We start from the raw sequence: 27675 nt of genomic DNA, 5'->3' as shown, positions 1-27675 counted from the left end.
AACCAGTGTTTGAAATATCGGTATCGCGTGACGTATCGCACCCTTGGGATACTGACACGTATCAGTTATCGCATGGAAAGGGATATATCAGTTGTATCGTGTAATGTATTGCGGTTGTTGGAAACAGAGGGAAACATTGGGAAATTGGTCGAATTTTTCAATGAAACTTCAGTGATTGTTAAAAAAGTCATCAACACACTTATAAATCAAAACATTACAAAAAACAAGTGCACATAATAGGTTTTCTTTGTATGGGGTCCTAAACTATGCGTTGTTTAACTAAATTGATGCAAGTATATTTAAAGTCCATTCATATAATTTATAAATGCAAAAAGACTTGTGGAAACACAACTAATACATTCAAAAGCAAAAGAAGAATCACTAGATCAAGTTACATGCATGTTTGCTTTTATGTTTGAATACAAAGATTGCAACAATTTGCGAGAAATTGAGACTTTTTTTTTCCACAACTCAGCCCATCTCCTCCAAATCTCGAAATCGAATCTCCCAAATCCCAATCCATAATTTTTCATGCATAACGTAAAAAATTATGGATTTGTAACAATTTGACACTGATTTAACATGATTGATAGAAGGAAAAAATAAAAGGATCAAAGGTCAAAAATGCTCACCAGATCAAACATGTGCGTTTCATATTGCACAGGTTATATACAAGATATATCATGGGATATATCAGCCGATATCGTCAATACTTAAAACACTGGTCAAAACCACTGATCCAAATATGGGCGATATTATCAGTATCACTAGGTCAGCGATACCGAAACTGCTGGCAGCTTAAAATTTTCCAAATATCATTATTATTTTCAATAATACTGGCGATATAATTGATATCAGTGATATTTTGCGACGAATCGCATATAAAAGTTCCCTGGTATTGGGGATACCATTGATAATATCCCCGATGCAAGCAATAATATCCTTGATACCAAGGAAGCATTAATAAATAGGCAAATTTTGATGAAAATTGATTTTTTTTTTCCAAAAACCCAAAAATCTCCATTTAGGGTGTAGGGTTGTTGGAATTTTGTTCCTTAGGTGATTTCAATCACTCTTGGCCCCCTTTGAAGTGACATCAACAAAAGTTCAATTTAATAGAAACATGACAGTTGTAAGGGATATCTTTAGTGTTACGTTCCCTTCTTTAGCTTTAAGCCCAAACTGAAAGCGAAAAACTACTAAATGTGGCGTACTTAGGAGAGAAATAAAATATTTAGAACTCTAACCTTGGCATCTCGACTTCGACTGGAGTTAAGTCTTAAGTTGTTGGGCCCATTTCGACGTAAGATAGGGTGTCTTGATAGTATCTCCTCTGGACATTGGACAACTCTGTAAAAGAGCATCAGAAAAGCATGGATGAATATAAAAAAGGATAACACAAGAATGTAATACTAAATTGATGTAACTCGATAACTTTTGTCAAATGCCTACCATTTTCTGTTATAAACAAACTGCATAAAGGAACATATTAATTGAACATTTTAAACTCAGTCTCGGAGTATGACTCTCCAAGGAACCAAAACACTAAAGACTAGTCAGAACCAGTGTTTGAAATATCGGTATCACATTACGTATCGCACCCTTGGGATACTGATACGTATCGGTTATCGCATGGGAAGGGATATATCGGTTGTATCGTGTAATGTATTGCAGTTGTTGGAAACATGGGGAAACATTGGGAAATTGGTCGAATTTTTCAATGAAACTTCAGTGATTGTTAAAAAAGTCATCAACACACTTATAAATCATAACATTACAAAAAACAAGTGCACATAATAGGTTTTCTTTGTATGGGGTCTTAAACTATGCGTTGTTTAACTGAATTGATGCAAGTATATTTGAAGTCCATTCGTATAATTTATAAATGCAAAAAGACTTGTGGAAACACAACTAATACATTCAAAAGCAAAAGAAGAATCACTGGATCAGGTTACATGCATGTTTGATTTTATGTTTGGATACAAAGATTGCAACAATTTGCGAGAAATTGAGAATTATTTTTTTTTAAGCAACTCGGCCCATCTCCTCCAAATCTCGAAATCGAATCTCCCAAATCTCAATCCATAATTTTTCAAGCAAAACGTAAAAAATTATGGATTTGTAACAATTTGACACTGATTTAACATGATTGATAGAAGGGAAAAAAAAAAAGGATCAAAGGTCAAAAAAGCTCACCAGATCGAACATGTGCATTTTGTATCGCACAGGTTTTTTTTTTTTTTTTTTACACACGCACACACACCACCATACACTCACGCCATAGTGGGATTTCACCACCTATGGGTACTCGAACCCTCAACTAGGAGTTGAAACTCCTGAGAGTCTGCCACTGGAGTAAGAGTATCGCACAGGTTACATACAAGATATATCGTGGGATATATCAGCTGATATCATCAATACTTAAAACACTAGTCAAAACCATTGATCCAAATATGGGCGATATTATCAGTATCACTAGGTCAGCGATACCGAAACTGCTAGCAGCTTAAAATTTTCCAAATATCATTAATATATTCAATAATACTGGCGATATAATTGATATCAGCGATATTTTGGGAAGAATCACATATAAAAGTTCCCTGGTATTGGTGATACCATTGATAATATCCCCAATACCAGCAATAATATCCTTGATACCAAGGAAGCATCAATAAATAGGCAAATTTTGATGAAAATTGATTTTTTTTTTTTTTTCCAAAAACCCAAAAATCTCCATTTAGGGAGGAGGGTTGTTGGAATTTTGTTCCTTAGGTGATTTCAATCACTCTTGGCCCCCTTTGAAGTGACAAAACAAAAGTTCAATTTAATAGAAACATGACAGTTGTAAGGGATATCTTTAGTGTTACGTTCCCTTCTTTTGCTTTAAGCCCAAACTGAAAGCGAAAAACTACTGAATGTGGAGTACTTAGGAGAAAAATAAAACATTTAGAACTCTAACCTTGGCATCTCGACTTCAACTGGAGTTAAGTCTAAGTTGCTGGGCCCATTTTGACGTAAGATAGGGTGTATTGACAGTATCTCCTCTGGACATTGGACAACTCTGTAAAAGAGCATCAGAAAAGCATGGATGAATATAAAAAAGGATAACACAATAATATAATATAAGAATAAATTGATGTAACTCGATAACTTTTGTCAAACGCCTACCATTTTATGTTATAAACAAACTGCATAAAGGAACATATTAATTGAACATTTTAATCTCAATCTCGGAGTAAGACTTTCCAAGGAACCAAAACACTAAGGACTAGTCAGAACCAGTGTTTGAAATATCGGTATCGCGTGACGTATCGCACCCTTAGGATACTGATACGTATCGGTTATCGCATGGGAAGGGATATATCAATTGTATCGTGTAATGTATTGCGGTTGTTGAAAACAAGGGGAAACATTGGGAAATTGGTCGAATTTTTCAATGAAACTTCAGTGATTGTTAAAAAAGTCGTCAACACACTTATAAATCAAAACATTACAAAAAACAAGGGCACATATAGGTTTTCTTTGTATGGGGTCCTAAACTATGCGTTGTTTAACTAAATTGATGCAAGTATATTTAAAGTCCATTCCTATAATTTATAAATGCAAAAAGACTTCTAGAAACACAAGTAATACATTCAAAAGCAAAAGAAGAATCACTAGATCAGGTTACATGCATGTTTGATTTTATGTTTGGATACAAAGATTGCAACTCGACCCATCTCCTCCAAATCGTGAAATCAAATCTCCCAAATCCCAACCCATAATTTTTCATGCAAAACGTAGAAAATTATGGATTTGTAACAATTTGACACTGATTTGACATGATTTATAGAAGGAAAAAAAAGAAAGAAAAAAACCGATCAAAGGTCAAAAAATGCTCACCAGATCGAACATGTGCGTTTCGTATCGCACAGGTTACATACAAGATATATCGTGGGATATATCAGCTGATATCGTCAATACTTAAAACACTGGTCAAAACCATTGATCCAAATATGGGCGATATTATCAGTATCACTAGGTCAGCGATACCGAAACTGCTGGTGGCTTAAAACTTTCCAAATATCATTAATATTTTCAATAATACTGGCGACATAATTGATATCAGTGATATTTTGGGACGAATCGCATATAAAAGTTCCCTGGTATTGGCGATACCATTGATAATATCCCCGATACCAGCAATAATATCCTTGATACCAAGGAAGCATCAATAAATAGGCAAAATTTGATGAAAATTGATTTTTTTTTTTCCAAAAACCAAAAATCTCCATTTAGGGAGGAGGGTTGTTGGAATTTTGTTCCTTAGGTGATTTCAATCACTCTTGGCCCCCTTTGAAGTGACATCAACAAAAGTTCAATTTAATAGAAACATGACAGTTGAAAAGCATATCTTTAGCGTTCTTCAGCTTTAAGCCCAAACTAAAAGCAAAAAACTACTGAATGTGGTGTACTTAAGAGAAAAATAAAACATTTAGAACTCTAACCTTGGCATCTCGACTTCGACTGGAGTAAAGTCTTAAGTTGTTGGGCCCATTTCGACATAACATAGGGTGTCTTGATAGTATCTCCTCTGGACATAGGACAGCTCTATAAAAGAGCATCAGAAAAGCATGGATGAATATAAAAAAGGATAACACAAGAATATAATACTAAATTGATGTAACTCGATAACTTTTGTCAAATGCCTACCAGTTTATGTTATAAACAAACTGCATAAAGAAACATATTAATTAAACATTTTAAACTCAATCTCGGAGTATAACCCTCCAAGGAACCAAAACATTAAAGACTAGTCAAAACCAGTGTTTGAAATATCGATAGCGCGTAATGTATCGCACTAATACGTATCGGTTATCGCATGGGAAGGGATATATCGGTTGTATCTGGTTGTATCGTGTAATGTATTGCGGTTGTTAGAAACATAGGGAAACATTGGGAAATTGGTCGAATTTTTGAATGAAACTTCAGTGATTGTTAAAAAAGTCATCAACACACTTATAAATCAAAACATTACAAAAAACAAGTGCACATAATAGGTTTTCTTTGTATGGGGTCCTAAACTATGCGTTGTTTAACTGAATTGATGCAAGTATATTTAAAGTCCATTCATATAATTTATAAATGCAAAAAGACTCGTGGAAACACAAGTAACACATTCAAAAGCAAAAGAAGAATCACTAGATCAGGTTACATGCATGTTTGATTTTATGTTTGGATACAAAGATTGCAACAATTTGCGAGAAATTGAGAATTCTTTTTTAAAAAAAAAAATTTCTGCAACTCGGCCCATCTCCTCCAAATCTTGAAATCAATTCTCCCAAATCCCCATCCATAATTTTTCATGTGAAACGTAAAAAATTATGGATTTGTAACAATTTGACACTGATTTAACATGATTTATAGAAGGGAAAAAAAAAAGAGGATCAAAGGTCAAAAATGCTCACCAGATCGAACATGTGCATTTCGTATCGCACAGGTTACATACAAGATATATCGTGGGATATATCAGCTGATATCGTCAATTCTTAAAACACTAGTCAAAACCATTGATCCAAATATGGGCGATATTATCAGTATCACTAGGTCAGCGATACCGAAACTGCTGGCAGCTTAAAATTTTCCAAATATCATTATTATTTTCAATAATACTGGCGATATAATTGATATCAGTGATATTTTGGGAAGAATCGCATATAAAAGTTCCCTGGTATTGGCGATACCATTGATAATATCCCCGATACCAGCAATAATATCCTTGATACCAAGGAAGCATCAATAAATAGGCAAAATTTGATGAAAATTGATTTATTTTTTTTTTCCAAAAACCCAAAAATCTCCATTTAGGGAGGAGGGTTGTTGGAATTTTGTTCCTTAGGTGATTTCAATCACTCTTGGCCCCCTTTGAAGTGACAAAACAAAAGTTCAATTTAATAGAAACATGACAGTTGTAAGGGATATCTTTAGTGTTACGTTCCCTTCTTTTGCTTTAAGCCCAAACTGAAAGCGAAAAACTACTGAATGTGGAGTACTCAGGAGAAAAATAAAACATTTAGAACTCTAACCTTGGCATCTCGACTTCGACTGGAGTTAAGTCTGAGTTGTTGGGCCCATTTTGACGTAAGATAGGGTGTATTGACAGTATCTCCTCTGGACATTGGACAACTCTGTAAAAGAGCATCAGAAAAGCATGGATGAATATAAAAAAGGATAACACAAGAATATAGTATGAGAATAAATTGATGTAACTCGATAACTTTTGTCAAATGCCTACCATTTTATGTTATAAACAAACTGCATAAAGGAACATATTAATTGAACATTTTAATCTTAGTCTCGGAGTAAGACTTTCCAAGGAACCAAAACACTAAAGACTAGTCAAAACCAGTGTTTGAAATATCGGTATTGCGTGACGTATCGCACCCTTAGGATACTGATACGTATCGGTTATCGCATGGGAAGGGATATATCAGTTGTATCGTGTAATGTATTGCGGTTGTTGGAAACAAGGGGAAACATTGGGAAATTGGTCGAATTTTTCAATGAAACATCAGTGATTGTTAAAAAAGTCATCAACACACTTATAAATCAAAACATTACAAAAAACAAGTGCACATAATAGGTTTTCCCAAACAGACCACCGGATAGGAAGAATCGCCATTCTCCAGAAACGCTTTCTTTTCTTTCCAAGACTAACCTTGTGCCAAGCAGGAAGAAGAGAATCTACAGAACCATGAAAACACCAACTGATGCTGAATCGAGAGCAAAAGGCTGACCAGATTTTAATGATGAAGGGGCAGTGGATTAGTAAATGATCAACCGATTCTTCATTCTTCATGCAACATAAGAAGATATTGACTATCTGCATTCCTCTTTTCTTCAGATTGTCCACCATGAGAATCATTTTCTTTGTTACCAACCAGCCGAAGCAAACCATCTTTGGGGGGGCCGAATATTTCCAGATGTAGGGGGTCGGGGTAATGTTTGAAACTGCCGTTTTGCTGTGAAGATGAAAATAGAACGATCTGACTGAAAATCTGCTAGATTTATCTAGTCTCCAGATGAGTTTGTCTTCGACTTGCTGATTAGGCATTGCCTGATAGATGCAGAGAATAAGGTCCACATACTGTCGATTTCCCAGTCCTAAAGATTTCTTCTGCAATTAACAGACCACTCCACCTTACCAGATGACACAGAGAAGCATTTAGTGATTCAAGAAGCCTTGTTTGGAACCATACGAAAGATATTAGGAAAGTGATTTTTTAAAAGATCGTCGCCCACCTATAGATGTACCCAAAATCTGATATCATTGCTCTTTCCTAACTCGAAACCAATACCTGCAAGGACTTTATTTTTCATACGAATGATGCCTTTCCAAACATAAGAAGCTCTATAATAGAAGGAGTCTCTTGTCCACCACCCACCTGTAGAGGAACCATATTTGCTTTTGATGAAGATGTTCCAAAGGGAACCTTTTTTAGACCCTAGCCTCCATATCCACTTGGCAAGAAGGGCCTGATATCTCTACATATGTCCTTTTGGGCCTTCCCCCGGTCCTTTTAGTGCCTTCAACTTGAACTAACTCACATGGACAATCTACTTTCCCTCTTATTACTTTTTGGCTTCTCCTAAGTTCCCTTGAATGCATTCATTTCTAATTTGATCCTTCCTCATATTGCCACTCATACATCTCAACATCCTTATTTCAACTATGTTCATCCCATGAACATGATCTTCCTTAACTGCTCAACATTTTGCCTTGTAAAGTATGGCTTGTCTTATAACTATCTTATAAATCCCCCTTTCAGTTTGATTGATATGTGGCAATCATATAAACTCCAGAAGCACATCTCCACTTCATTAACCTAGCTAATTCTATGAGCAACATCCTCCTCAATCTCCCTGCTTCATGAATTGTTGATCCAAGGTATCTAAAAGGGTCATTTTTTTTGTGCTTCTTGGTCAACAATCTTAACTAATTCCTCATGTCGATTCTTGTTATTACTAAAATTGCATTCCATATATTTTGTCTTAATTTGAGTAATTTTAAAACCTTTAGATTCTAAAGCATCCCTACCTAGCTCTAGCCTTGCGTTTACTTATGTACTCACATCTATATGTATATGTCGGTATACCATCATCATCATCATCCAATATCCCAACTAACTGTCATCAACTACATAAATCTTGTTACGCCATTCCACTCTATCAAGGACCGTATCCTTGGACAAATCAAAAGTCATCAAAAATCTTCTAGACATTGGACAACTATGCAAAAGAGCATCAGAAAAGCATGAATGAATATAAAAAAGGATAACACAAGAATATAGTATGAGAATAAATTGATGTGACTCGATAACTTTTGTCAAATGCTTACCATTTTATGTTATAAACAAACTTCATAAAGGAACATATTAATTGAACATTTTAATCTCAAGTCTCGGAGTAAGACTCTCCAAGGAACCAAAACACTAAAGACAGCCACACCCTCCAAGTCTGCCGCATACTCGTCGGCTCCTGTACCTGCGTCCTCTTTACGGTTGAACATTGATGAATGAGTGGCCAGCTCAGTGTGATCTCCCCTCAAGATTACACACCGCTGCCCTAAACAAGAAATAGCATAAAAACATACAGATAATCCAAAACATAATAGATGCGGTCTTATTAAGTGCATGGATGTATGGAATGCAATCATCGCCCCAGAGATGCTCATCCGTGCGAACAGCGGGCTTGTCACCCATGCAATCATCAACCTGGGAAATCTCATCCAGTCGGACAAAATACGTACATCACATACGATAGCAATAGATGCTGGTCTGTGTCATGTATGCATGGTTAGTCAATCCATTATTAGCCCATTTACACTCAGCCAGTTTAATTAAGCTCACGATCACTATGGGGAGCTCGTGGCCCAGCGTAGGCCGACAGCTCGGGCATAGTATCTCATGACTACCATCTCCGGCCCATGAAGCTACCATCTTAGGATGTGTGTAGTACCCACGAACATGTGGTCAATCAATTCAATATAAAGAGGGTCACCACCAATACCGACTGGAAATGAAATGTTGAAATTACCAAATGTGACGATTAAAACATGACGGCATGAATAGTTCAAAGGCGTGTAAACAGCGGTATTAAAAAGATTGTGAAGTTCATCCCAAGTCAGTTAGGTGAAACCACACATGGATGGTAAACCCCATGGTCAAATACCAACAACCAAAACATCCATGTCAGCGGCCTACTCACATCACAACTAGTCCGATTACACCCTAAGCACGGACTCTCCTTTGCTTAGATTCCAACAGTACATGTGTCATATTATCATAACAGCAACATAGATCTTAACATGAATAGGGGGTAAGGAACAATATATACTTCTATCAATACACACAATCTGAGTCAACATAAGATATATGACATGAACGGTTAGATTATTCACTTGGGCAGTTCAGACTAATCAAGAGTCTAAACGATAGTAAGCATATTAAATAGATAGGTCAAGTGAATGTAGTCTATTTCCACACACAGTTTATCACTAGTCTAACTAGCCATTAAATCAATAAAGCTACTATTTCTAGTCTAGCTAGGGATGGAAAGCTTAAGGGGAGGAAGTCATCACCAGACAAAGCGTAGAGTGCTTCTAGATGCAAGTTTTCTTGAGGAGATAGTGGCTTTATACCACTCACGTAACTCCCTGTACAAATTCATTCACATTAGACAATGAGTCACAAAGTTTAATACATGAGGGTTGGTGGAGGGTTGGAAGGCCCTAAATCAAGGTTGTTTGGGCTGCAACCAAGGGCAATCAAGCCCATCAAACATGTGCCCCCCTATTTTAGTGTAAACTAGGCACAATCAGGGCCCACTCCTGATACACCCAAAGGGCTTCAAGGGTAGCAGTCCCATCCCCCCACTGTTTTCTGCAGTGCGGTCCACCTGACAGACGGTTGGATGCAACAACATATACATCGAGGCGGTCAACCCAAAAATGCTAATTGAAGGATGAACTCTCTCACCCTGCAATTGGCAAGATCTCTGACCCTTGTGATGCTTCATACTGACTGGAACCGTTCTTCTCCCCTCTAATTCCTAAACCACGAAAATCTAATCCTGCGGCAAGTCATGCCGCCGGTAACGCGATCTCATCAGAGACCCATACGGTTGGCATCCATCCCATCCCGTCGACAGAGCGCCAGCAGGAGGGTAGCCCTGTCTACACGCCAGGTCTCCCGCCTGGAGTGGCGAACGAGGATACAGGGTCAGAAGCAGTAGGGGATTCTCCTTCCCCTCAAGTCATCCCATCAGGACTGCCCTCATAATACTTTGAGCGGCAGACGCCTTCGGCTAAACCTTCAGCCAACGCATATGCAGATATGCCCTTGGGAGCAACAGCCTTTACGGCCTTTGCGCAAATGGCCGCCACCATGCAACAACAATAAGATACGTTGGCCAGCCAGCAGCAGGACATGCACGCCCTGATGATGCAGACCCTGCAAGATAGAGATCATAGAGCAGCATCCCAAGACGGACGCCAGGGGCGCAGACATCTTCGACCGATTCCTGAGACTACGACCGCCGACCTTTAGAGGAGCGCTTGACCCAACTTAGGCCGAGCACTAGTTGGCAAGGATCGCCAAAATGATGGGGCCACTAGAGTGCACAGACCCCCAGATGGTCACCTTAGCCACATATCTGCTCGAGGGGGAGGCAGAAAATTGGTGGAATGGCGTACAGAGAAGCGTGCCGACTGGGTACACCTGGACGTGGGCTAGCTTCAGGACGAAATTCCTAGTGAAATATTTTTTGCAGTCCTGCCGAAGTGAAAAGATCGCGCAGTTCCTAAAGCTAGAGCAAGGAAACCTCACGGTTGCCTAGTACGAGACGAAATTCGACGAGCTATCTCGGTACGTACCCAAAGCCCTCAAAGACGAGGAGTACAAGTTGGAGAAATTCAATGAGGGGCTAAAGCCTGGGATACAATCTCGATTGCGCACCTAGGATTTCGTAGACTTCCCAGAACTGGTGGACAAGGCGATGCAGGTAGAGAGAGATTTCGAGCGCACCATTCGCTCCCGCCTTCCAGCACGAGACACCCCGGTCAGGCCGAGGCAGGTACCTCCTACTCCGCCTATCCTTGCAGGAAGATCCAAACCGCTATTTGCGCGAGCGCCACCTTTCCTGCTAGGGTGAAGGATCAAGAAGAGGAAAGAAGAATCAGTGAAATTTTTGAAGGAGATGCGGCCTGCAACTTTCGAAGGTGCGTCTCTTAGAGCAGGGGCATTTTGGACATGTGAAAAGTCATCCGTACATAGGAGAAGTATTCTTGGAAGGTAAGATTAGGAGGGCTTAGTAAGGTGCGTGGCTCATAAGTGAGTCGTATAGTAGGAAAAAGCTCTAAAATAATTTTTTAATTAACAATAACAATAAATAATTAAAAACATAAACTCACTTTTTCCAACCTCACCCATTCCAAATACTTCACATTCCATGAAAACTCCTGCACAAGAAAAGTAAATATATTATAAACCTTTTTAATGAAAATAATATAAACACATGAGTTATTAAATCTTAAGAAAATCATATTCTTAAATATAGTTTGATTAGAATCTAAAAATAAATAACAATCCATGAAATCAAACAAACACAATAATTAGGTGGACAAAACCTATAAATCGAGACAAACACATGTGTACTGCTTTCTTTCGTTTTTAATAGATGCATTCACACCCCCACGCACTCACACTATACCATTGTGGGAGTTCACCCCAACGGTCACTTGAACGCATGACCTTGAAACTCTTGCGAACTACCTCTTTAAGCCTGATCACCTCTTTTTAACGTATCTAATCGTCAAAACGCAGCACAATGACCTTGGGTCAGGTCCACTCAAGGGACAGGTCAGGCTTCATACTTAATTATGGTAAATATAAAACTAATAATAATAGTAAATATTTAAAATAATTACAATTAGTGATAGAATTGGATTTTATTTTATTTTTTTAACATAGAAAAGAAAAGATACCAATATGGCATGTAACACTGCATGATAGAGTTATGGTATTTGTGCATAGACCAGCTTAATGAACATGTGTCACTCTCAGACATGCCATTGCATAAGTGAAGCTTAACCTCCTAGCGCCTAATTTCAGGACGAGGGCAGTTTCAGAAGACAGTCCTATTTCCGACAAAGGTAACATTGCACATGTGCTGTTTGATCCTTCTCTTAGATCTTTTTAAGGTATGTGAACAAAGGTGAGGTAGATCCAACATTCAAGTGGATATGCCTCATTTTTATACACATAGCTTGAAATGATATGAGAGAAGGCATGGACAACATGGATAAATGGACACATAACAGTGGGCCTAGCCACATAACTGTCTGTTCGTGGCTAGTAGGGGTGCACACGGGTCGGTTCGGTCCGGTTCTGGGGTGAAACCGGAACCGAACCGTTCCTAACGGTTCTACAGTTTTTGGAACCGGAACCGGACGGTGAAAAACGGTTCGGTTCGGGATCAGTTCCACGGTTCTGGGCCGGAGAATGAACAGAAAAGAAATTTCCCAGGACAATCAACGAAAGAAAACAAACGATAATGAATTGCTTCAAAAAGAAAAGGGAGAACGGTCTGGATTTTGAAATCTGACCTGAAGTAGGAGCTGCGGGAGAGGAACAGACGGTGGAGATGGTAGGTGGAGCCCATGGCATGAACGACAATGTCGGAGAACAAGCCGGAGTTCAAGACCTCAGTCTGGATGTGGTCGCAGAGGGAGGTGAGGTTGCAATCAAGGGCCCGCAGTTCGCTGCTGCTGCGATCGTTGTCCGATTGCTGGGGCGGAGCAATCGACATCTTTCCATTTGTGCCGTACGATCGGTATTTAAGGTATTGGGATTCCATCACCGTTCCTTCCTTTCTCTTCTATTTCTCAGAGATGGAAAGCCATTGGAAGAGAGAGAGACAGAGAGGGAGAAAGGGCAGAGGGAGGGCGGCAGTCCGCAGTCGGCGATAGGGCAGGGGTAAGGCGCTCAACGAGCGAGGGCAGGGGTAGGGCGCTAAAGGAGTTTGGTTTTTTTTAAGGTCGGATCGACGGTTGGGATCCACGGTTCGTGTCATGGTTGGGATATACAGTTCGGATTAACGGTTCGGTTCAATACTACAGGCCCTACAAGAGAACTGATTCATAATCAACGACTCTGTAAATTTTGAAACCGGAACCAGACCATTAGCACCCTAAAACCAAACCAAGTCAGATCATCCAACGATTCTAGTCCAGTTACAAGTTTTCACCGGTTGGACGTGCACCCTTGGTGGCTAGGGCTAGAGACAGGCGTGGGTAGGTCCATGTCTAAGCTAGGTGTGTTTGATGAAAAAGGAAAAAAATATATACACAATAATACCCGATTAATATGGTATTTACATTCTAGTGACCTTTTAAATCAAGTTTTCATTGCGCTACCTGATTAATCAATATATTGTCAAAAGCAACTTCGGTAGTTTTCTCTAAACCGGATATTATTTTTTCCTAAAATGATAAAAATACCCACAGACGAGGAGTTTTCCACGGGGGATTGCGTGGTAGGAATGTGGCCACTGGCACGTAATCCTTAGACCCACCGTAAAGCATGTGTTTTATCCACGTAAGCTTAAAAAATGAGGTAGATCCAAAGGTGAAGTGGACCACACCATGAAGAAGAATGATGTACCTATTATTTAAAGCTTCCTAGGGCCCCGCCATAATAACTACGATAATGTTTATTTTCCATCCAACCTATCCGTTAGGTGAGGTAGTCTTGGATGAAGGGAAAATAGTAAATAGCCAACATAAAGTTTTCAGTGGTAGGTGTTCATCACCACTGTTCTCTTTAGTGTGGTCCACCTTAGAATTAGATCTGCCTTATTTTTAAGGTGTATCCCTAAAATGATTTTAAAAAATGCATAAACGGTGTGGATTGAACACAGATCATGGTAGGGCCCACAGTGCACCGTATGTCACATGCTTTGGTGTGTTTGCAGGAGGCAGAAGGCAGTGGAAGTTCCTATAGCCTGTTGGGGCCACAAAGATGCCCATCACAAATCCACTTCGTGCATCAGTTTTGCTAGACAATGAAATATCACGTAAATCAAAACTCATGTGGGCCACACCACACAAAAACGGTGGGAAAGGTAACCTCGACCATTGAAACCTTATCATGATCCTTTTATAGGCTATCCAAACCGTTCCCAGCGTTATTACCATTCAGATAAACTGCAAGCATCATAATGATACAAAACTTCTTTGGCCTCACACAGATTTCAATGGTGGGCGTTCAAACCCTGCTTTTCATGTGGTGTGGCCCACATGTTTTTTTTTTATCAGCCTGACTTTAGAGTCCCATCTTATCGCTGCCTTGAAAAACTGACGTCACGATAATCTTTGTGGACCCATTAGAGTCCCAAGGGCACAAACAATCCGTGTCTATCAAGGCTTCAGGATCAAGTGCCCCATTGGGTTCACCCAACACGGTGCGGCCCTGCCTGTGGGGCCTACTTTGATGTATATATTATATCAAAACAGTCAATTTCAGTTTATTTTAGAGCATGAGTTTAAAAATGAAATAGATCGAAATTCAAGTAGACAATACAAGAGGAAATAATGGTTATTGACAATTAAAAACTTTTTTTGTGGTTAACAAAAATTTTGGATCAAGGTAATTTATTTCTTTTCTCTTCATCAAGACCTTAGTGTACTTATCAAGGAGTTGGATGGTAAATAAAAATTACAATGACCACCATATAGGGGCCTAGGATGTTTTTAATAGTCAGGGTTCAATTAGTGGAGTGGACCACATTACATGAAACAGTGTTGAATGGGCATAGACCATTAAAAACTTTTCGAGGGCTATAAAAGTTTTGGATCATATGGGCCTGTATAACCCAATCAACATATTGAATGTCAAATAAATAGTACATTGGGCCTTAGGAGGATTTTAATGGTGGCTATCCAATCACTGTTGTTTTCCGTTGATGTGGTCCACTTGAGATTTATATCCATCTCATTTTTTGGGGTCAAACCCTAAAATGAACTGTAAAAATGTATAAACAGAATGGATGAAACACATACATCATGGTGGGGCCACATAGCACCGACCACCTGGTGGCGGGGGAGTAGCCAATCCATTTCCTCACTAAGTGCAGTTTCCCATACTTTTGGTATGGTCCATCTCAGATTTGGATTTACCCGGTGTTTAGGTTCATGCTCTAAATTAAGTGGCCCCTGGCCACACCATGTTGGGTGAGGCTTCACATAATTCCGAAAGCCTTTTTCATGTTGGAATATAGAGTTTGAAAAACTATTTAAACAAATAAATTAAAAATTAAAAATAAAAGAAAACTTATCGATTTATAGAAGTCGAGGTGTGACGTGAGTCACTCGGCTTGAAATCAAATTTGCTCTCCTTGGACAGCGTCCCAAGTGCAACAGGTTTCCAGAGCAATCAACCTCCAGGATACAACAATTATGATACGGTCCCAGTGGTACACTCACTGTACACAGGCTCGAACCACTTTGTAGTCTTAACCCGAACTAGAAAACACTTAAACCTTAGTTTTAATATAAAACAAACTTTTTTCTTACTTTTTTTAAAACAGATGAGCGAAAGTCTATTTATAGACTTTGTGAAGATACCCATTCACAAAGGGTTGTGACTATTGGGTTTAAACCCAAGTGGTGCGACCTTTAGGCTTCAAAAGACACAACTTTTCAAAACAAAATTTGAAAGGATATAATCTTTCAGTGAAAAGACATATCCGTAGGGTACATGCGCACCTATGGCCACAGCTATGGTCCGTCCAACGGATATTTTGAAACACTAAATTATTTTTAAATAATTTAAAATACAACAATCCCCCACATGTTTCAAAATTTTAACATTTCAGGTTAAGATGGAAAAGTTGTGCAATGGTGCCGGTGTCATCATAGACTTGAACCGACATTAGAGTAAACATGACAAGTCTACAGGAATCAGGTGACACCATAGTCTTGAACCTAATTCCTTTTGATGTAAATCGCAAGTACATGCCACTCACACAACTTTTCCGCTACAAGTGATTTTACGGTTCAGTGTGTTTCGGCCATACACCATTACCTGGATTTCATGAGTGCTCTAGAGAATTCGCCTAGATTCTCATAGGAAGCGGCTTTCACCTCCACACTCATATAGGTAAATTCCATCAAGTGTATGCAGCAACTGTATACACCACCAAATATATGGCTATGTATTCATTAAGAGTTCTAAAAACTCATCATTCTGTGTTGCTGCTCGCACTGTACACTATAAAAGGAGCTCATTTATATCAGTGCAATCGTCTACTTCGTGTCTTGTTGTTTACCCATTGAACCTATCTAATAGGATCTCTATTCGTATAGGTTGGGTTGCCAACACTGGTAGCTCATATATTAGGCTCAGCCCCATTCCCTTCGATGTATCATTGACTAATCTTTTAGATAGTCACTTGGTTAGAGGATTTATGACCCGTAGTCCTCTTACTTCCACCCGTCATTGTTCCATCGGGCTTCTTTCTCATATGAGTTTGGCCATGTCTTAATCCCATTGTAGTTAATCATCCTTTAAGATCAGCTAGGGATTATCATATTGGCAAGCTATTGCCTCACTAACTAGCTACTCATGAATGAGCCTCTATGTAGGTTGATTTATCCTTTTGCTCCTCAATCAAGTCTTTGACAGTCAATTGCAGCCTCTTTGATTATTCATATCTTAAGTCAAAGCATACTGAACTTATTTCCAACCTCACAGAGTTAACAATTATGACTCCATCAAGTAACAGATACTGAGCATCACTTTTATTATGATAGTTGTTGTATCATGGGCTCTGAATACAACCAACTTTCTTAGCCTTGAATGTACTCTTACAATTCAAACAACTTCACTAGCCCATCATTTAACTAACTGGTGGTAAAGTCAATCGACCTTATTGTATCTGCAATACAAGCAAATTTATTTATACAAGAAGAAAATGTGAGTATCTATATAAGAATGTAGTTATAACTAGTCTCATGGTTTAATTGACTCAATTATCGATTTGATCATGTCCATTGAAGTCATTCCAATCAAGGTATGTGAGAACCATCATTCTATAGAACAATCAATGATGAGCTACATCTAAAATGAATCGTAACTATAATCTAATTGTCATTTAGCGGTGAATTCAGACTATGCATTTAGTGGGTCTTTCCAATCAATTCCCCTAGTCGAAAACCATAAGAATATTTTTATTTTTATTTTTACTATTCACCTTTTGACATTTTGCCTTCACATAATGCTACTTCCATCAATGACTAGTATGATGCATCATCTACATGTGTCATGTGTCCGATATGAATACCCCTCCATTTAGGCCATTAAAGGCAAAATCCACTAAATAATATTTTCACTCTTACATGTATCATATGAAAATAACATGATTAAAATTGATATTTTGAATCATGGATTCTATGCATACAGTAGGCACCATAGATGACATAAAGATGGTCTAAAGTTATAATTCCAAATAAGCATGAAATCATGTGACAGAAAACTATTCCAACAATGAGAAGTGTCATGCCTACTTCACATGACTTGCAATACATGTGTGAGGGATTCGATCTAAGCAATACATACATTTGATTATAGACAATGCCCTATCCCATTTGGCCAATCCACTTATCATATATACTTGTAAGAGAATGCCTTTCTTATCAGCGTTCATGTTTGGCTTTTAGACAAAGCCTGTTTATCTATAGCCCTAGTAGGTAGATGGTCGGGATCTCTCACACATGCACCGTACTAACATGAGAACTTTTAGAGAGTAACATCACCCAACTACATGTTAACATCAACATAATTTAAATTATACAAAATTAAACAAGATGTGCACTACTCATGTAGTAGTTTATAACAACAATACTAGAGATATTGCTTTTAAAGGATTAACTCCTGCCCACCAAGAGATGATTGTGACCGCCTATTTGAAAATTCTTAGGATAAAAGTTTAATAAACTCTGTGCCTAATATACAGTCTCAGCGAGAATCAACACCGTTTCCTGATCAAGATAGCATTACATTATAAAGATGGAGCATCACCCCAATGATCCAGATGGTTCATCTAGTGGACTCTTATGGATGGACAATAGAGAATAATCTCAGTCATCGATTGATAAACTTTTTTTTAAAATTTTATTTTATTACATGAACCGTTTCTTATTATATAGTAACCAGAGATCCAAACATGATATTTTAACCCCATAACATGACACCAAAGGACACACTTGATGTAAGTAACGAATATTAAGCATTAAGAATTTTGGTGCATGTAAAAGTTCAACAATAGACACAACTAGATGATAGACATTAGAATAATCATAACCGTACAGAACCTTGGAGATAAAAACAGAAATGAGAAAATCTTTTATTTTCTCTTTAAAATCTTAGGGCCTTAAAGCCATTAGATCCCCCCCACATTCACAACTGTCATCCATTCTCACAACGTTACAAATCCAAAATTCGGGTCGAGATTTATACATACAAACAACAATAACAACAACGAGCCCAAGATGAACAGTTTGGATCATCATGTGTGTCTGGCATAAGCAAGCAACGACTTGAGGGAGGATAACTAGCAAGGTTTATAACATGAAATAATCATGATGTTCTTTACTTCTGGTTTGCACATGTATAATAATGTTCGTGTGTATAGTACCATCATTGGTTCACATGGTTCCCATCATTTATATTTTAAAGATTCTATGTGAAAGTGGCTCTCCTTTGTTTATGCATGCATGGTGGTTGAAAAAGTTCCTAATACTTGTGTCCCACCCTAATATCCTAGTTTTATATACATCGCAGATCAATCCTCATTGTACACAAATGGTGAATATTAGTGGATACCTACTTAGTGTGGCACCACCTATGACTTGATCTTGTTGTGTGTGATAGACTGGCATTGTCAATGACATAAACATAAAAACAATCAATAGGCTATAGCATTAGTGCATAACTTTAAGCCTTTTAGATGATTTGCACAAGTGGTCCAAAAAATATATATACCAAAATATGTATAAGATCCTAACTATTAGATGGTATATGATGGTTCCAGATTATATGGGTTGATCTTTATTGTACAGGGATGTTAAGATCAGTGTATATCCTCCTTAGTCGGTGCATACGTTCACTTTTGTACATGTGGTCTAAAAAACTTACATAATAAGTATCTACAAGATCTTGACCATTATGTGAGATATGACAACTCTAGATTATATGAGTCATGGCCCACAAATCGGGTTGGTGTGGTTTCATTTAAGCTATTCCAACAAGATAAATGCAACCATAATTTTTTAAATAGTTTTTCAAACAAAATTCGATTTCAAGATTGTTGGAAATTGGATTTTGGAAAAGTATTTAAATTATATAAAATTAAAATAAGAAAGTTAAAAAACTTATCAATTTGTATAAGTCGAGACGTGACGTGAGTCACTCGGCTTGAAATCGAATTTGTTCCCCTTGGACAACGTCCCAAGTGCAATAGGTTTCCAGAGCAATCGACCTCTAGGATACAACGACTATGACCCGGTCCCAGTGGTGCACTTACTGTACACTGGCTCGAACCACTTTGTAGTCTTAACCCGAACTAGAAAATACTTAAACCATAGTTTTAATATAAAACAATCTTTTTTCTTACTTTTTTTAAAACAGATGAGAGAAAATCTATTTATAGCCTTTGTGAAGATACCCTTTCACAGAGGGTTGTGACTATTGGGTTTAAACCCAAGTGGTGCGACCTTTAGGATTCAAAAGACACAACTTTTCAAAACAAAAATTAAAAGAATATAACCTTTCAGTGAAAAGACACATCCGTAGGGTACATGCGCACCTATGGCCACAGCCATGATCCGTCCAACGGATCTTTTAAAACACTAAATCATTTAAAAATAATTTAAAATACAACATTTCATCCATGCCATCCATCCAATTTGCAAGATGATCTGAGTGCATGAGTCGACGAATGAGGAAGATCCAAATGTTTTGGGTCATGCATTTCTTTTTTTTTCTTTATTTTTATTTTTTTACCTTCATTCAGGTCTCTTTGTCCTTATAAATAGTTTGGATGGCAACTAAATATTATGTTGGGCCCTATGAAGATTTTAATGGCCGGCATTCAATCAAACGCTGTTTCCTATGGTATTGTCCAGCTGAGATTTGAATTTGAATAAATTTTTGGTTTGTCCGGGAAGAGCATGCAAAACAAATGGATGAGATACATACCCCACAGTCAAGGCCTGCACTTGTTGGGTCCGGACCGGAACTTCAGTTGTAGGTCCGAGGCTGCTCATTAAAGTAATATGAATAAGCTTGTTTTTGGGTAGAAAGTTCTGCTAGACCGAGGGGCTTGGGCCAGCCTGTTTACTAATAGTCTTCAAGTGCAGTTCATTTTACAAAGTGATCTCATAAGTTTAGCAGATCCAGGTGGTGAATAACCATTAAATATTTATTGTTGGCTACAAAAGGATTTAGATCAAGCATATCTTTGTATTTCCCCTCTATCTAGGTCTGATTGTCCTTATCAAGGGGTTGGATGGAAAATAAACATTACTATAGGCCCTACGAAAATTTTAATAATAGCTCAATCACACCACTGTTTCCTGTAGTATGGTCCATCTGAGACTTGTATCTGCTTAAATTTGGAAACCCATTATTAAAATGAGTTGTAAAAATATATGGATAGCATGGATATATGAATATCTATTAAGTTACAACAGGGTAACACCTAATCTACTCCCCTATTGCCGTGCGTGCAAAAATGCTGCAGCGTGTGTAGATCGGACACTTGACAAACAGGTTTGATTAGGTACTCTTATGCTTTTTAGAAACTCATCCTGTCCATTCATTCTGGAGGTCATTTTAGGAGGAAGCGAATTGGCTGGTGTACCACAAACCACTTAGCTGGTGTATTAATGTCAGCGAGTTCTGTGGGGCCCATCATGAGGTATGTGTTATATCCAAACTGTCCATACATTTTGGGACCTCGTCTTAAGGCTTGAGCCGAAAAATAAGATAGATCTAAAGGTAAAGCAGACCACACTGCAAAAGGCAGTGGGGATTGAACATCTACCATTAAAACCCTTTTGGGGGTCAATGAAGTTTAGGATCAATATGAAATTTGTTTTTCCTCTTCATCAGGGAATTTATGACGTATTTGTGACCTTATGAACAGATTAGATGGAAAATTAACGTTATGGCAGGCCCTACGAATTTGTCTTTGCACGACACGTATCTACTCCGACCATATAGTTGGTGTGTGGTACACCAGCCAATCTGCTTCCATTTTAGGACATGCTTCCAGAAATGATGCAGATCCTAAACTCAACTGGACCATTCGATTCAAAACAGCTGGGAATGAGCAATGACAGTTGAAATATTCAAATGGCCACAAATGTTTTTATCAAGCTAAGTATTTTTGTTTTCTCATATCATCCTAGGTGAGAATGACCTTATAAAGGGTTGGGATAGCATATAAACAAGGTGGAGCCTGCCTAAGAAGGTTTCAATGGTAGACATTTCTTTCCTCGGTTTTTACTCTCCCATGGCCCACTTGAATTATGTATCCGCAGCGTATCTTAAAATGAGCTTTCAAACAAATGTAAAGAGTAGAAATATGAGCCCGTCAATTACTACTGTTTCCTTAAGTGTAGTCCACCTGGGGTTTGGATCTACTTAATTTTTTGGACCACAGCCCATAATGGGCTGGAAAAAAAAAAAGGATGAACAGCATAGACATACAACACATCATCAAGGTGGGCCCCACTTTAAGGATAACACCCACTAATGGAGAACACGAGTGCCGGTGACGGACGCGGATTGCGTACTGCGAGCTTCAATAGCAAGGTCGCTATAGACAGAGCTATGTGAGCCCCATTATGATTTATGTTATCAACACCTTCAATCCATTATTCCAAACTATTTTATGGCATGGGCCAAAAAATGAAGCATATCCAAATCTCATATAAACCACACCATAGAAAAGAGTGGTGATTGAATATTCACCATTAAAAACTTCTTAAGGGCTACAAAAGTTTTGGATTAAGCTGATATTTGTTCTCTTCATCCAGTTGTGCGTGATCCAATCAACAAATAAACATCACAGAGCCCTAGGAAGTTTTTAATGGTGGGCATTCAATCACCACTTTTTTCTTGTGATGTGGTCCACTCGTGACTTGGATATCCCTCATTTTTAGGCTGTAATTCTATAATGATCTAAGAAAATAGATAGACGGTTTTGATCAAACACATATATATCACGTAGGGCCATAGAGCAGTCAATAACTGTTTTATCCAAGTTGTCCTACACATTTCTTAGTTCATTTTAAAATATAAACCAAAAAATGAGGCAGGTCCAAGACTTAAGTGGACCATAAAGTGGGGATTAAACGTCCACCATTAAAAACTTATATGGAACTGGAGACGTTTCGGATCAAGCTGATATTTATTTATTTTTACTTCATCCATGTCTACATGACCTTATGAATGGGTTGGATGGTAAAAAAAACATCACGTTGGCCCTTGGAAAGGTTTCAATGGTGGGTGATATTACCAGTGCAGCTTCTTTTAGTGTGGTCCACTGGAGTTTGGACCTGCCTCTTTTTATTTTGCTCATATCTTAAAATGGTATGAGAAAATCTTTGAACTGCGTGGATAAAACACTTACAACGGCACACTTTGGATAATCCGGCCTATCAATCTAGACTGTCCATTTGTTCCAACACAATTATCATATGATACCAGGTACTCGTCCCACCATTCTGACAATCATAATAATCCAATCTTTAGCCTCTAAAAATATGGAGGGTCATGATCATTAACATAAAAATAAGTCCAACAAACAATTTGACCAATCTACTTGTCACTGACCATCATAAGCAATGGCTGTGATGAATGTGATTTTTGCATGGTATCATCGATGTGTTCGGGACTCTATCAACAGTTCAACTCGATTGATATTACAGTCTAAGCAAACAACCAAATCCAACTAAGAGCATTATGACTTTCAGTACTGCTCCCAAAGTATTAGAGCATTTTCCGCATATTAGGATTATTGAAAGATTTTTTTTTTTTTTTTTAAAGGTTCGGGTGGCAATGGGCAGGGTCTGGACCTGTCGGAGCCAATCCAAATAGGTAAAAGGCTCAACACGGTTTTGGATTTTAGACTGGTTTTTCTGTTGTAAGAACAAGATCGTCCATTAAAATAATATAAATGGGCTTCATCTTACTTAGAAATTTTTGCAAGAACTAAGCACGGTCTTATATTACTGGTCCAGCCTGACATGGACGGACCCGATGAAATTCAACTGGCCAACCGATCCGTTACCACTCCTTGAAATCCATACCTTGTGAAGGAGACATCACATTGTTCCCACAGATGGCTGAGGATGAAGCACCACAAATAACACGCTACCTTCACAGCAAGGTTTCTCTCCCTCTCCCTATTATGTAGGGGTGCAGTGTCATCTGTTAAGCTTCGTATTTATAGAAGGTTGGTTGGTTTTTCATTTTTTGTTTTCGGTTTGCTAAGGAAAACTTAATCCCCATGAAGGGTTGTTGGATGGCTGAGATCTCGCCAAAGGGACGACTAAGATCAGAGGAATCCTCCTCAGTTGGATCACCAGCCTGGCAAACAGAGGGCACAACAGAAATTTCTATTTTCGAAGTGAAGCAACCGCACACCCCTCTGTTGTGCTGAGAAGTGTGCTCACCTGTGTGAGTTTCCACATGTGAAATCACCATGGTTCTGGTCATATTTGTCGTCCCATCCCGATGGACGGTTTAGATTATGACGGTGGGTAGTGAAGGTGGGCCACAACTTGCATAGATGAACGGTTTTTTGCCCGTTCAAAATGCCTTGAGCGCTGGAGTGAAAAAGGAAGAAGAAACTTCCTTCTTTTGGAAATTTTCGATCAAATTCATTTTGATCAGTTTCTTTAATCCAATGCATAGCTGGTGCATGCCTCCTTGTATACTCGCGACTCCAAAAGTAGGGTCCACAATGGTTGTTAATCTGTTCAACTTAGTGACAAGCAAACATGGATGGAAAATATTTTAAATAGACTTGGGACTGATAAAGGAAGTTATCACTATCTGATTTCTATTATTTTTTTCACAGCAGTGCAAGAATAGTAGACGGGACTTATTGGACAATCCAAAGAGGTGATGTTGGTACCAATAAATTTCAAATACAACCATGTGCATGAAACAAGGCGTTTCTCACACGTTAGTAACAGTAAAGCGGAAGGAATCCAGTATTAATAAGATGGCGCGGGTTAGGTGAGGCAAGGGCAACGGCTCGGGGCCCACATGATTTGATGGTCTGATGATTTCAGCCATTCATATTATTCTCTTTACTAGCATAAACAACCCATCTTCACACAATCACGTTTTAATGATGATACCAGCCATTGATTTCTACAATTAAATTAGAACCATCCAAAAATTTCTTGTAACGTCCTGAAAATCGGGGGTCACGTATCCGCTCAACTCCCGAGTTCCCGAGAGTCACTGTTAACAGATTTTCCTTAATGTGCTTTTAATCTGTTTAAGTTGCGCAGCCTGAGATTCTCTGAACATGAAACATGAATACGCAAGAATGCTAAAGTGAGAGGGATCTGACATATATATAATTATACAAGTCCAAAAAATCTAAATGGGTTGCGCATGGCGTTGCCCAACCAAAACAACAAAGAATATGATGTCTAAAAGAATGAGACTGAGCCCATTGCCCAGCCATCCAATCCCGCCCCTCAAGCAGGCGGTGAGCCCTCTATCAGCTGGAAGTATGACAGCTCTACCTCCTCGTCCAGGCACTCCTCGCTAGGCTCCTCCAATCCCGAGTCACCTGCATCTATGAAAGGGTCTGGTTGGTGTTTTAAAACACCGTCCCAGAGTGGGAGTGAGTGATCAACTCAGTGGATGCTATTAATCTTAAGTTATCACAGGCAACAATTTTAATACGATTTAAATGAAAAGCAGACAATCACGTAAGTCTATCTAATCTTATTAATGCGCATGTATGCAGCATGATAATGATGCATGCCCTCCCCACAACGCTCCCTTGTGCGACAACATCTAACGATCGCCAATGCCAACATTCCCTCAGTGCAACCTCAACTGCCGAGTCGCAACCTAACTAATGCAATGAAATGCGTTCGTGTTAGCCGAGTTATTAGTTAGGTCCATTCATCTAGCAGATTTGGGATTTTGGTACACCCTACGTATCAACGCCCTAAACTGGTTATGAGACCAAGACCTCCAAATGAGTGAGGCCGAGGCCCCGCGGTCCGTGATCCCGTCGGGTTCCTCATCCCCGACTTCAAGCACATAAGGAGTGCCCAGAGAAAGGGATCGCTCGCGGTCACTACGAGGAGGCGCGGTACCCCAGTGTAGGCCCACAGCTCGCACATAGTGTCCCATTCCACCATGCTCGGCTCATGAGGTTGTGGACCAATTTCAAGTGGGTTATAGATGAGCTACAACGGTTGTAGGGTGTCCCAGGTTCCATACAAGTGTGAGCAAACAGAGTTAACAAGCAAGGTTGGTCAGATAGTAGGCTAGACCGCATGAGCTCAGGCAAGGGCATAGCGGAACGACATCGGGTGCAAGCAACCCATGTAGTCTAACTACAGTCGTCCACACGCACTCGCCCAAATCCATGGGCTTAGCCTCAGGGCGGTCCTACCAACGAGACCGCCTTAACTCTCCTGGTTTTCTTGACCAACCCCAGGGTTTGTATGGTAGTCCACAACATGTCAACGGACAGAGCTATCAACTAGCAGAATCATAATCATGTTCACACACCTCAATCATATAATTCAGGTTCGTCTAATAAGCAAGCTAACATAATTCATGAGCAATGGTACATGTGTGTTGTGTGTGTTGGTGAGGAAGTTGCTCACTTCCTACAACTCACAGAAACAATTACATAGGGATTAATAAGGCACGCATACTATAGGGCATTACCGTATGAGCAATCCAACAAGTCATCAACAAGCGATCGTCAAATTTCAACAAGTCATGTAAGAAGCAAGAATGACATCATGTGAGGAAATCAAATAAAACATACAATTTCATGCCATTAAAATAGACATAAATTCCTAGGTTTTCTCTATACTCTCTAAAGGCATCAACTAAGCAATCATAATCATTAAACTCATATTGAAATTGGTGCTAGGCCACCTAGGAGTAATAGTCTGCACCTATTGCTCGTTGGAGATTCGAGAAAACGCCCTAGGAAAGAGGGCTTCCGGGGCGAACGGTCGGAATCCCAAAACCAAGTTATTGTATGTTAGAATTCCAAACAAACCCACTTTTCTACATGGATCTCAAGAAGAATGGGTGAAAACCTCACCTAGGCAACCCACGGACGGTCGTTGAAGCTAAGGAAATGAGTTTTTCTCCTTGCAAGAGAGGTAGGGAGTTGGAAGGGTTGGCTCTCTTGGGAAACCCACTTATTCAAAGGTCCACCTTGGATTTTTTTCTTCTCTCTTTCTCCTCTTTACTCTCCTTTACTCTCCTTCTCTCTTGGTGGTTGTAGCAAATGGGAGAGAGAGTAATGAGAGATAGGGTTTATTCCCTAGGCTTGGGTCCTTTAGCCTTAAGTTCCCTCAAATTTTCAAAATAGCCTACAAGGTCTCTTTTTTGAGTTGGAGTGGCCCTGACACTCCTTTGGCCACCAAATTCGGTGGGTAGGTGCCCTACGGCCCAATTAGGGCCTGTGAAAAATTTGGGAACAAACGGATGGACGATAGTGGGGTTTGAGTCAATGGTTTTGATCTTTAAACCCTGTGGGATCCATTCTGGTGATTTGAGTAATTCTGGTGGTCCTCTGGCTATGAAATTTCCAGGATGGATGCTTCATGGCCTGATGAAGGGCCATGCAAAATTTGGAGACGATCGGACCTGGAGTTTAATCGTACGGGTCCAATTTGTGATCGAAGGTCACCGACCCACGATCGGGTCCCAGAGTTGGTGGACGGGTGTAGGAAAATCCATTAGACCTCCACGGTAAATATGGAAGAGATCCGATGGTCGGATAGCCTGGAATCTCGGTTCCATTTGCAAGTGCCAGATTTGGTCCTGGCATGGGTGGGGTGCATTTAGTCAGTGCCAGATCCCACTTCTGAGTGTCTGCTGGGTCCGCGGTCCGCAATGGTCTACAAGCTCAGTGAGCCCTATGGTTCCCTAAATTTTTAGATTTTTCTGACCCTTCGGCGTCGCGGTACAGCCCGTACAAGCTGTTGCTCAGTGTAAATGGTCATCCAGTTTGGCGGCCCGCACTTGGTCTTGCCATGGCCCGTCTGGTTTATTCAAACGGGCTAATCCTAAGTTAATTAGCTTACGGTACCCTTGCTACGAATGTCTTAAATGTTCAGTCCTGCGGAAAATTCCACGTGGACGCTCTAGGACACTGTACCGATTGGTCGGGTTGTTACAATCTACCCCCCTTACAATTAAATTTCGTCCTCGAAATTTGTACCTGATCATATTATTGAAGCAGGGTTGGGTAATGCTTGCGGACTTCTGCTTCCGTCTCCCAAGTGGCCTCTTCTTCATCATGATGGGTTCATAATACCTTGACCAACAGGATGACCTTGTTGCG

General features: G+C 39.3%; 3 long non-coding RNA genes across 3 annotated transcripts in view; all 3 read right to left on the bottom strand.

Annotated features, from left to right (window-relative positions):
- The window catches only part of LOC131227224 (uncharacterized), a 60031-nt gene that overhangs the window by 10341 nt on the left and 22015 nt on the right, over positions 1–27675 (bottom strand). The gene's annotated exons all lie outside the window — the stretch shown is intronic.
- LOC131227226 (uncharacterized) lies at positions 1092–6571 on the bottom strand. Its single transcript, XR_009162120.1, has 2 exons — positions 6066–6571; positions 1092–1350 (listed from the first exon to the last, which is right to left on the bottom strand). It is a non-coding gene; the product is annotated as an uncharacterized LOC131227226 (long non-coding RNA).
- On the bottom strand, positions 2685–4643 carry LOC131227225 (uncharacterized). The gene is made up of 2 exons (XR_009162119.1): positions 4488–4643; positions 2685–3061 (listed from the first exon to the last, which is right to left on the bottom strand). It is a non-coding gene; the product is annotated as an uncharacterized LOC131227225 (long non-coding RNA).

This window comes from Magnolia sinica, chromosome 15 (genome assembly GCF_029962835.1).
Source record: "Magnolia sinica isolate HGM2019 chromosome 15, MsV1, whole genome shotgun sequence".
Classification (NCBI taxonomy): Eukaryota; Viridiplantae; Streptophyta; class Magnoliopsida; order Magnoliales; family Magnoliaceae; genus Magnolia; species Magnolia sinica.
Note: the sequence above shows the minus strand (reverse complement) of the source record. Positions and strands in the feature narration are given on the sequence as shown.